The following is a 12,548-nucleotide window of genomic DNA, read 5'->3' as shown; positions in this document are numbered from 1 at the left end:
GTGTTTTGTATAACTTTTTCATCATTGCTCTAGCCATTACATTGCATAATTATAACACACCACAGTCTCCTGTACCATGCTACTACTGGCACTGCTGCATTTTAGTACTGCAAGCAAAGCGTAGAATCCTTGCCTGCCCTCGGTCCCTTTATTCTCCCTCATTTAATTGACTTAATATTTTCATATATAAGTTGTATTATTTATAGGTATATATTATATGCACATGTACATAATTTTATATCTACTTGTTTTAAATATTTTCTTTACTACATTGTGAGCCATATCAGACAGTATTATAATCTTTGCCTAAGCAATCAGACATAATTTGGAAGACAAGAGAAGAAGAACTATTATTCGTAGTATAACTAGTATCCATAGTTTTATTCTTTTGGCCTTCTTCCTGATGTTTCAAGATGTCATCTTTTTCATTTCCTTTCAATTTAGAGAACTTTCTTTATCCATTCTTTTAGGGCAAGTCAGCTAGCAATGAATTCTCTTAGCTTTCCTTTACCTAAGAATATCTTGATTTTTCTCTTCATTCCTCAATGATATTTTTCTGGAGGAAAAATTCTGGGTTGACAGTTCTTTTTCTTTCAGCCCTTAAAAAAGATTGTGCCAGTTCCTTTCGGCCTCTATGGCTTCTTATGAGAAATCCACTGATAGTCAAATTGGTTTTTCCTGTAGGTGAAAGTTCTTTTCTGTCTTGCTGCTTTCAAGATTTTTTTTTATTGTGTTTAGTTTTCAGAAGTTTGACTATGGTATGTCTTGGTGTGGATTTCTCTGAGTTTACTCTGTTTGAAGTTTGTTCAGCTTCTTGAATCTATAGGTTTATGTCTTTTGCCAATTGGGGGAAAATTTTTCAACCATATTTTTTCAGCCCTGCTCTTTTTCTCCTCACTTCCAAGACTGTGATGACTTGAATATTTGAACTTTTGGTATAATTTCATGGTTCCCTGAAGCTCTGTTCATTTGCATTCAGTCTATGTCCTTTATGTTATTTAGGATGGGTAACTTCTATTGTTTTATCTTTTTAAAAATTTATTTATTTTAATTGGAGGCTAATTCCAATTGTTTTATTTTTTAGTTACTGATTTTTTTTTCTTCTATCCTCTCCATTCTCTGGTTTAGCCCATCTATTGAATTTTTAATTTCAATTATTATAATTTCAGTTCTGTAATTTTCTTTGTATCTTCCATTTTTAATAATAATTTTATTCTTTGTATTTCTTTGCTAAAATACCTTCTGTTTCTTAGACTTTCTATTTTTTATTTATTTCCAGTATGTTAGTCTCACTGAGTGGTTTTCAGTTAAAACCTGGACATTTATGTCATGAGACTTTACATTTTATTTCAGTTGAGCAGGCCTCTTTTGATACTACACTGACAGGATATTGCCAGCTAGAAATGTAAGTGCAGGGTACCACTTATCCTCCACTGACATTTGGGAGAAGACTGCTGTTATGTTTTAGTGGGAGTGAAAGTTCCAGCTCCCCACTAGGTCTCTAATGATGCTAACCCTGCTGGGTAGATATCTAAGAGGACATTGTTGGGTTTTATGGTAAGTTTTGTTCAACTTTGAAAGAAGGTGTCAAGCTTTTTTAAAGTGATGGTAAAATTTTACATACCTGCAAGTAATGTCTGAACATTTCAGATATTTAAAATTAATTTTATCCTATAGAACTTTCTGAAATAATGAAAACGTTTTATATCAGCACTGTCCAGTACTCTAACCACTAGCCATATGTGGTTGTTGAGCAGGTAAAATATGGCTAGTACATTTGAGGAAGTTAATTTTTTTTAATTTTATTCAGTTTATCAATTGAAATTTAAATGACTACATGTGCCTATTGTATTAGAGGGTACATGAATGCAGCTCTACATCTTCACCAGTATTTAGGCATCACAGCGCTATATCCTTACCAGTATATTAGAATTTCTAAATTTAGCCATTTAATGAGTGTGAACTGGTATCTTGTGGTTTTTTATCATTTAATGTAATTACTAGCTACTTATTATTTCTAATGATGTTTTTAAAACAGCAGAAGGTTTAAATTTTGATAGAGTATGGTTTATAAGGTGAAGTAAAGTATGGTTTACTATTTCCATATTTCTTTTTTTATATGGTTCATGCTTTTGAATTTTTACCTATCCTAAAGTAGTAAAAAAAATTTCCCTGTTTTCTTCTTGAAGCTTTGTAGTTTTACATTCTACTCTTAGGTTTATGATGTATTTTCATTTAGTCTTTTTACATATACAAAATCTTGTCACATAGAAGAAAAATTCATTTTTATTCCATATGAATATCCAGTTGTTTCAGCAACATTTGTTGAAATTTTTTCTTCCTGCATTGAGTTACCATGGCACTTTTAAAAATTAATTGACCAAGTATTTTATAGTCTATTTTTGGATTTTCTGTTCAGTTCCAGTTTTCTATGTGTTATCATTAGGCTTTTACCAAACTGTGTGGATTGTTGCAGTGTACCAAACTATATACCAAACTATGTGGATGTTAACTCCAGAAATCAGATATTGTAAGTGTTCCTACTTTGTTCTTCATTTTTGGTTTTCATTTCTTATTTAATTCCACTGTAATAAGAGAATGTACTATGTATAGTTTCTTTTTTCTTTTTTTTAATTTGTTAAGACTTACTCCTGGTTCAGCAGGTGGGCTCTCCTGGTAAATGTTTCATGGGCAGTATAAAAGGTTTTATTTTGTTGCTGTTGATTGGAATGTTCTGTGAACACCAGTTCAGTTGAGAGTGTGCTGCTCAGGTCTTTGCTGGACTCTCAGTGTACCTGTTCCTTTCAGGTGCTGAGGGAGGAGTACTGATGTCTCAAACTGTCTGGGTGCTTGTTTGTTTTGCCCTCAGGTCTATAAGTTTCTGTTCTGGTATTATGTACATGCTGCTGCTGCTGCATTTAGAATTATGCCATCTTCCAAGTGAAGTGATCCCTTGATCATTATGAAATATCTCTCATTATCTCTGATGCTGTTTTTATTTTGTCTTCCATCTTCTCTGATATAAATGTGGCTATTTCTAAAGATTTTTGGTTTGCATGGTATATTTTCTATCCTATTATTTTTAAACTATTTCCTTATTTTAGTGTGAGACTCTCAGTGTATATTTGGTCTTGCTTTTTTCATGTCTTTTTATTGGAGAATTTAGATAATTTACATTTAATGTATTTATTAATGTGGTTGGGTTTAAATCTACCATCTTTCCATTTGTTTTCTAATAGCCATTTTTTAAATTAATTATACTTTTGGAATCCATTTAATTTTCTCTATTCTTTTATTCCTTTGTTTATTTTTTTCTTTTCTTTATTTTCTTATTTTAGTAGTTGCTCTAGGATTTATAATATGCCTGTTATTCCATTCTACTATCAAATAACTTTATACCACTTTTTAAAAACAATGTAATACACTTAAGAGAGTATTCTTCCTTTGTCTCACAGTCATCTTTTACTCTCTGAACTTCATTTTGGATAGATTATATTACTCTTCAAGTTCACTGATTTTTTTTTTTTCTCTGCCGTGAGTGCTTATTTTATCCAGTAAATTTTCATATATTTAAAACCAGTCCATCCTAAAGGAAATCAGTCCTGGGTGTTCATTGGAAGGACTGATGCTAAAGCTGAAACTCCAATACTTTGGCCACCTCATGCGAAGAGCTGACTCATTTGAAAAGACCCTGATGCTGGGAGGGATTGGGGGCAGGAGGAGAAGGGGACGACAGAGGATGAGATGGCTGGATGACATCACCGACTTGATGGACGTGAGTTTGGGTAAACTCTGGGAGTTGGTGATGGACAGGGAGGCCTGGTGTGCTGCGATTCATGGGGTCACAAAGAGTCAGACACAACTGAGCAACTGAACTGAACTGAACTGATATATATATATATATATATAAGCTCTAGAAGTTCTCGTTAGGTATTTTTTAAAATACTTTTAAAATATTTTTAAAATACTTCACTTCTCTCTTCACTATGTTCCTATTTTCATTTATATGGTGCACACTCATAATGCCCTTTAAAAATGTCTTTACCTGTTAATTCTATCGTGTCTGTCATTTCTGATCTGTCGTGTTGACAGGTACTTTTCTGGTTATGGGCAACATTCTCTTCTTTGTGTGTCCAATAATTTCTAATTGAATGTCATATATTTGTGAATTTTACATGCTGAGTTTTTTATTTTTGCGGTATTCCTTTAAAGTGTATTAGATTTTTTCCTAGTAGGCATTTTAAATTGCTTATTCATTTGATCTTCCTAGGCTTCCAGCTTCTTTCAGGAGTAACTTTTATTCTAGGACTACTTTCCCCCCTGTTTCTGTGTGTGGGCCTTCTGGGGTCATTTTAAATAGCCTGGCATATTCAGTGAGGTTCATCCCCTTTTGCTGGAGGGGAACATGTTGAAATTTTGGCCCTGTGTCAGCTCTGAGAATTTTTTGTTTTAGAACTCCCTGGTAGCTTTTTTTCCTTAGAAGTTCTTCTTGGCTGGTCTCAAGAAATTTTACCCTTCTCATGTACAGGTTTTTATACAGCTAAATATTCAAGGGAACCCTCATTTAAATGACTGGAACTCTTTCCCTGCTCTCTGGAACTCTACTCCACAAATTCTAGCTTCCTTAACCTCCTGGTACTGTTTTCTCTGTCTCCTCAAGTCAATAAGATTGCCAGGGTCTATTTTGGTTCTTTGTGCTGTACTGGAGTTGCTTCCTGGCTGAGAGCCTTGGATGATGATAGGGCTTGCCTTCTTTACTTCCCTTTTCTCAGGGACCGTAGTCCCACACTGACTGTGTCTGAAAATAGTCCCCTCCTGTACTTTATATGGTGTTCTAGTTTTTTTCAGTGGGAGGATTATTCTGGACTGTACCTACTCAAGGCCTCAAAAGCAGAAGTTGAATTATTTTAGAATTAGTTTTAATGCTAAAACAGTTTATAAAATTCTGAAACTCTCAAACAATTATTATTTTTTATATAACAACATTTTATTCACTTCTCAGTATTATTATAAATGATATTGTATCAGCTGTTGAAACTGTTAATTATTTTTCAATTCATAGATTCCACTGCACGCTTTAAATCAGAAGCTGACCCAAAGAAAATGATTTTTCATGCCTAATAAATTTCATAAATCAGGAAAGTGGATTTTTGGGTATACAAAAATTCTCTCATTATTATGGCATAGTCATTTTAAATATAAGTTTATTACTTAATATTTCACTAGAAACATGAAAGACTATTATACTGGGAGATAAGGACTAAAATGAACCATTTGATTTAGTATTTTAAAATGTAAATCCTATCATTTTAGAGCATAATTGTGTATTTTATATCAGGAACTGGCAAATGTTATCTCTGGGAAAGGCCAGATAGTATGTTTTAGACTTTGTGGGCCATACAGTCCTTGTTGCAACAATTCAGCTCTCCCTTTGCAGTACAAAAGCAGCCAGAGATGATACATTTTTAAACGTGCTGGTTGTGTTCTGATAAAACTTTATCTATAGAAAATAAAATTTGAATTTCATGCAATTTTTACACCTCAAAATATTTTTATTCTTTTGATCTTTTTTCCCAGCTATTTTAAAATGTAAAAACTACATTCTTGCCTTGCAGGTCATGCATAAACAGGTGGCTGGTCAGACTTGGCCCCTGACTCATAGTTTGACAGTCGCTATGATATACGATTAGAAAGCTCCCAGGTAAGCTGCAGGATACCTGTTGGACTGTTATATTTTAATTCTTAGTAATACTTTTATTTAAACATTCTCTACTGTTAAAGAGCAAAGTAAATAAGATGGCACAGTACTGACCCTGTAAGGCTTTGATAGATTTTTTAATGGCAAAGATTATACCAGTGGTTCCTTAGTTAATGGAGAATTTGGGCTAATGCCTAAGTTACCATACTCTCAAACTGGCACCTTTTCTCTTTTAAATTATGCAAGATTAAATTCTCAAGAGTCTTCTCCAACACCACAGTTCAAAAGCATCGATTCTTTGGCACTCAGCTTTCTTTACAGTCCAACTCTCACATCCATACATGACTACCGCAAAAACCATAGCCTTGACTACATGGACCTTTGTTGGCAAAGTGATGTCTCTGCTTTTTAATATGCTATCTAGGTTGGGCATAACTTTTCTTCCAAGGAGTAAGCATCTTTTTATTTCATGGCTGCAATCACCATCTAAAGTGATTTTGGAGCCCAGAAAAGTAAAGTCTGCCACTGTTTCCACTGTTTCTCCATCTATTTGCCATGAAGTGATGGGACCAGATGCCATGATCTTTGTTTTCTGAATGTTGAGCTTTAAGTCAACTTTTTCACTCTCCTCTTTCACTTTCATTGAGAGGCTCTTTAGTTCTTCTTCACTTTCTGCCATAAGGATGGTGTCATCTGCATGTCTGAGGTTATTGATATTTCTCCCAGCAATCTTGATTCCAGCTTGTGCTTCATCCTGCGCAGCATTTCTCGTGATGTACTCTGCGTATAAGTTAAATAAGCAGGGTGACACTATACAGCCTTGACATACTCCTTTTCCGATTTGGAACCAGTCTGTTGTTCCATGTCCAGTTCTGTTGCTTCCTGACCTGCATATAGATTTCTCAGGAGGCAGGTCAGGTGACCTGGTATTCCCATCTCTTTCAGAATTTTCCACAGTTTATTGTGATCCACACAGTCAAAGGCTTTGGCATAGTCAATAAAGCAGAAATAGATGTTTTTTCTGGAACTCTCTTGCTTTTTCCATGATCCAGTGGATATTTGCAATTTGATCTCTGGTTCCTCTGCCTTTTCTAAAACCAGGTTGAACATCTGGAAGTTCACAGTTCATATTGTTGAAGCCTGGCTTGGAGAATTTTGAACATAACTTTGCTAGCGTGTGTGATGAGTGCAGTTGTGTGGTAGTTTGAGCATTCTTTGGCATTGTCTTTCTTTGGGATTAGAATGAAAACACCTTTTCCAGTCCTGTGGCCAATGCTGAGTTTTCCCAATTTGCTGGCATATTGAGTGCAGCACTTTCACAGCATCATCTTTCAGGATTTGAAATAGCTCAACTGGAATTCCATCCCTCCACTAGCTTTGTTCGTAGTGATGCTTCCTAAGGCCCGCTTGAGTACACATTCCAGGATGTCTGGCCCTAGGTGAGTGATCACACCATCATGATTATCTTGGTCTTGAAGATCTTTTTGTATAGTTCTTCTGTGTATTCTTGCCACCTCTTCTTAATATCTTCTGCTTCTGTTAGGTCCATACCATTTCTGTCTTTTATTGACTCCATCTTTGCATGAAATGTTCCCTTAGTGTCTCTAATTTTCTTGAAGTGATCTCTAGTCTTTCCCATTCTATTGTTTTCCTCTATTTCTTTGCATTGATCACTGAGGAAGGCTTTCTTATTTCTCCTTGCTATTCTTTGGAACTCTGCATTCAAATGGGTATATCTTTCCTTTTCTCCTTTGCTTTTGGCTTCTCTTCTTTTCACAGCTATTTGTAAGGCCTCCTCAGACAGCCAGTTTGCTTTTTTGCATTTTTTTTTCTTGGGGATGGTCTTGCTCTCTGTCTCCTGTACAGTGTCATGAACCTCCATCCATAGTTCACCAGGCACTCTGTTTCTCAGATCTAATTCCTTAAATCTATTTCTCATTTCCACTGTATAATCATTAGGGATTTGATTTAGGTCATACCTGAATGGTCTAGTCATTTTCCCTCCTCAGATCTAGGGATTTTTCTTCTTACTTCCTAGTTTTGAGAATATACTTTTCCCTTCATTACCTTTGCTTCTGTATTGTCTTCCACATATCCCTGTTGGCCAGTTAGAATGCAAAATACATTTTAAAGCATAATCTCTTTTTTCCACCTAATGTAGCTTAGCATGCTGGTCCAGTCGCCTCTTAGACTACTCAGAGTTTTTCTAATATGTACAGCAGTATTGATACATGCAGTGTATGATTTTTTTCAGTTTTATATATACAATTATCCCTTGAATGATTGAAAGCAAAAGTAACAGTCGCTCAGTTGTGTCTGACTCTTTGCGACCCTATGGACTGTACCCTGTCAGGCTTCTCTGTCCATGGGATTCTCCAGGCAAGAATACCAGAGTGGGTAGCCATTTCCTTCTCCAGGGGATCTTTGCGATCGAGGGATCAAACATGGGTCTCCTGCATTGCACACAGATTCTTTACTGTCTGAGCCACCAGGGAATCCTGTGAATGATTAAGAGTATTTTCCTTCATTAGTGTTTATAATTGAAGTTGTTCTTTAGCAATGTGCAAACCCAGTGCTGTCAAAGTTCTAGAAGAGAATTTAGGTATATGCTGCTGTTGCCTCAGTGAGTGCATAGTAACATAGCTCTATATACATTCAGGGAATACTTTTCATGTCTACATGTCTTCATGAAGTTTTCCCAACACTCTGGTACATCATCCAGGGGAGGGGAAAGCAGGCAATTCATTTCATTTTCCATGCAAAGAGAGAATAATCTTTTTACTCAATTATAAAATAAGGATTGGTTCTGAAAGAAGCTTTGAAGTAATAGAAAATTGTCTTCCAAAGAGAATTCATGTAGTTAGTTAAAAAAAAAATAGGTTAAGAATTTTTAGTAATTGTTATTTTATTGTTGTTGTTACATAGGAGTCAATAGTTTTAAAATATGGCCAATTTTCACATGTGTTTTGAGGGATATGGTACTTAAGAGATTTTTCTCAAAAATTCCTATTTCATTATTTTGATAATTTAGAAACTTTTTCCCATGAGCATCATAAGCTTATTCCTGTCTTACAACATGTATGTCTTCCTATGTCTGGAAAATTCGCCTCCTAAATTTTTCCACATCTGGCTCATTTCAACCTGAGGATCATGTCTCCTGAGGGCCTTCCTTTATACACTGTCTCAAACAGCACCTCCACCTTCCCAGCCTCTAACATCCAGTTTTATTTTCTTCGATGTATTTATCACCATCTGAAATTAGTTTGTTCATTTACTGACTTGTCTCTTTCTGTATTAAAATGTTGGCTCTCTGAGAGGAGAGATCTTGCCTTCTCTATTGTCTGTCTATCTCTACTACTTAGAACATTTCCTTTCATATAGTAGGCCTTAAGTATAATTTATGTGGTTGGAAGGATGAATAAATGAAAGGATGCCTAAGGTGTGATTTGTAGGAATATCTGATAGGGTAATGTGTATAGTGAATCACCAAGAAGGAATACGAGTAACTTTACCCAAATTTATTTCACTATATAGAACTACTTTTTCTTTAAGCATTTAGCTGTATCAGACTTCCACAGAAGACATTTTGGAAATGTGACTGATGTACTGATATATTAATTTTTTTCTTTTTATATTATAATAATATCGAAGTTATATGCAAATTGTAAGAATGATACAGATAATTTTTCCTGAATCACTTGAGAGTAAGTTGCTGATGTTATACTGCATCACCACTGAATACTCTAGAGTACATTTCCTACAAAGACATTCTGCCACATGATCAGGATAAAATAATCACAATCAGGAATTCAATTGGTTGTTTGGTTACTACCATCTAACCTACAACCTACAACTGGTTGATTGGTTACTACCATCTAACGTACAACCCTATTCAACTCATACCAGTTGTTCTGGAATTCAGTGGTGAACATCCCTAGAAAGGAGAGAGGCACAGAGTAGGCACCCTCAAAATTAGCATGTCTTTCCTTTCAAATCTTTGGCTGATTACTTAAGTTCACATTTGGAGGAGACTCCATAGGGCCTAGTGGAGGGTTATAGCAGACATGAGAAGTTTTTGAGGGGATATTTCAAATTTGAAGTTTGAGTTCTACCAAACCCATCAGAATAAAGCATTCAGAAAAAGACTATTTCAAGGAATGCAGGGTAGATTATAAAAGGATAATAGATCACTGCAGTAGGAAAGAGTAAGGCGATGTAGGTTCTCATTTCAGTTTTGTCACTAACCAACACTTACCCATGGGAAATCACTTAACTTCTCTCTCACAAAGTACTTTTCTAGGTTATCACTATTTGTATGTAAGTTCAATTTCTTTTCATATTCAAATTTCAAAATAAAATAGGCATTGATTGCATTTTTCCTCTTTAAAAACTCATAGTGGAAAAAAGAATAACTGATTTTGCCACTGTTTTTGTGATACTGGGCTTTGAGCAAACTCTGGTAAATAGTGAAAGAGGAGGCTGGCATCTTGCAGTTCATGGGGTTGTGGAGAGTCGGACATGACTTTAGTGATATATGTATATTTCTTGGTAATTTTTTGGTAATTTCTTGGTAATATTTCTCCTACATGACACTCATCATTGTTATACACCACTTGAAGTGATAGATATAAACACTGTAAGAATATTGGATATTGTTTTCATCATGAATAACCCAGTTAGAGTTAGATATTGTTTGATGTTGCACAAAAGTGTCCTTTTTTAAAATGTGCCTTTGTTGTATTAAAATCTCTTGAAAGGTTCAATTCTACAGTATGTAAGCTCAATCTGGAATCATTTAAAAGTTTTCACATTATCTTTTTCTTTCTTAACTCTTCTAGTTATTTTCCTTGTATTTAGTGTTATAGAAAAAGCAAATGAGGAGTTGGGCCTGTTTAAACATACATGTAATTAGTGCTCAAGAGTCAGAAATAGATAGGAATTTATTATTTTAATCTTAAGTGATATTTTGTATGCCAAATTATAAGTACATTTTATACTTAAACCTAAAGTAAAACTGCAAAGTGGCTAGAGAAATTTTTGTAATTGGAGATAAATACTTTCATATTTGAGAGAGGCTGTATCAAAATTGGATATTATTACTTAGAATTGAATTTTTATGAAGGTGAAGTAGATTTTATGTTTCATATTCTTTTATTTGTAGCCAAAAATAGAAATATATGAAGACAATCAAATGAAGTCTTAGAAAGCTTCAAATGCATCAGTACTAGTTTGATTCATATAAGTTGCTTCATTCTTGGGTATGTCATGGATAGTTCTTGAGTGTGTAAGATTCTATCCATGTCACTTCCTAAGTAAGGAAGTTACTTCTTAAACAAATAAGTCCAATTTTAACTATTGAGTAAGGGTAAAATTAAGAATATCCTAAATGAAAGAAAATGTCCAATATATTTAAAACTAGTTTACTTCTCCAGTTTAGCTCTATTTTGTGCTGTTCTCTTGCAGTAAACACCACTATCTTCAGAAAATAAGGAATGAGAAGCAAGGAAGAAAGGACATTCATTCATCTTGGAAGGACCCAAAGCACTTTGAGATATAAAGGAATGTAATTATAGCTGCTAAAACCACCTTTGTCACCGAAATGGATGAAGTACTTCAAATTTAAATGGTAACCAGAATTCTCATGTTTCCACCAAGAACTTTAGATCACTTGAAAGGATTTTTTTTTAACTTTAAATATTTACCTTAATAAATAGCAAAGTGCAGATAGCTGATAATTTTATAACTTATTTAGCATAGTTAGGATTTTATTTTCTCTTTTAATGCTTGGCTGTGATATTAGCCAAAAGAATTGTTGTTTTTTCCCCCATGTTATCAACTTCTTAACATAGAAACAGATAAGCCTATTTGAGTAAGAATATGGCATAGTATTAGTATACTTACAGGTCTGTCCTTTGCCAAATATTTTTTCCTTTCATAAAAGCAACTCGGGCAACATAAATGGTAGTATTCTATCACATGTGAAAGTGTTTTATAATCTTATTTTCTGAACTTTATTTCATATTGTTTTTTTAGTTTCCTTATGTGACATCTGGTCTCTTGATCTTTTTCCTTTCATATCTGACATCTTATTTTAATTTAATCTTTATTTTATCCTCTCCCCCTCCTTCTCAGGAATTTAGGGTTATAAAAGACACCAGGTTTTAAGTATTCTGTCATTTAAAAAAAAGACACAAGGATCCAAAATGGAAAAGGAGAGAGAAGTTTGAAAAAATTATAGAATTATTTCTTATTGTGAAATCACAGTGATTGTTACATTTTAAGTAGAGTGGAAAGCAATTATAGAAGGACTTAAAATTCTTTGTCAGTCTTCTCAAATCTCCTTGATCTTAGGCCAAAATTGTTTCAACACATGTTTTGTAAAAACTCAAATGTTTGCAACTTTAATGGCATCCTAGTGAACAATTAGAACTTTTATTCATTGGAAAAGTCTATTAATTTGGTTTTGAGTGATAACCATTTGTTTACTTGAGTCATTGTGTCTTGGTAGTGAATGAATGCAGTTGAGTAAAACTAGGTCCTTACTTTGAAATCAGAACATGTGAAAAATCAAATACAGTCCTAATCAATGACTAATCCTAATGATTCTAAGGAATGTAGGACCTATTATTTCAGGAAAATGATTTATATTGGTAAGTGTAACCCAGGATAAGTAGTATGTAAGGAATGTTCCCTGTACTAACATTAACCTGGATAGGAAATACCTTAACATTAATTTTTTTTCTTTTTAATTATCCAATTATTGGTTAAACTTCTACTTATGGCATAGTTAGGAATTTCCATATGCTTGTCACTATCTCCCAGCATTTAGCATTTTAAAATATTGAACAAA

The 12,548-nt window shown here is 34.2% G+C and overlaps 1 protein-coding gene across 6 annotated transcripts in view; it reads left to right on the top strand.

The window, feature by feature from the left end:
- The window catches only part of PEAK1 (pseudopodium enriched atypical kinase 1), a 317,398-nt gene that overhangs the window by 147,340 nt on the left and 157,510 nt on the right, over positions 1–12,548 (top strand). For 5 of the 6 annotated variants that reach the window (XM_070358573.1, XM_070358568.1, XM_070358571.1 and 2 more), the window contains one exon: positions 11,162–11,324. The gene's annotated coding sequence lies outside the window, so the exon portion shown is untranslated. Of the gene's footprint in view, positions 1–5,615; positions 5,702–11,161; positions 11,325–12,548 lie in introns of all 6 variants that reach the window. The other variant, XM_070358572.1, reaches the window with a different exon arrangement.

Source organism: Bos mutus, chromosome 21, assembly GCF_027580195.1.
Source record: "Bos mutus isolate GX-2022 chromosome 21, NWIPB_WYAK_1.1, whole genome shotgun sequence".
Classification (NCBI taxonomy): Eukaryota; Metazoa; Chordata; class Mammalia; order Artiodactyla; family Bovidae; genus Bos; species Bos mutus.
The sequence above is the reverse complement of the archived record's forward strand: the minus strand, read 5'-3'. Positions and strand labels throughout refer to the sequence as shown.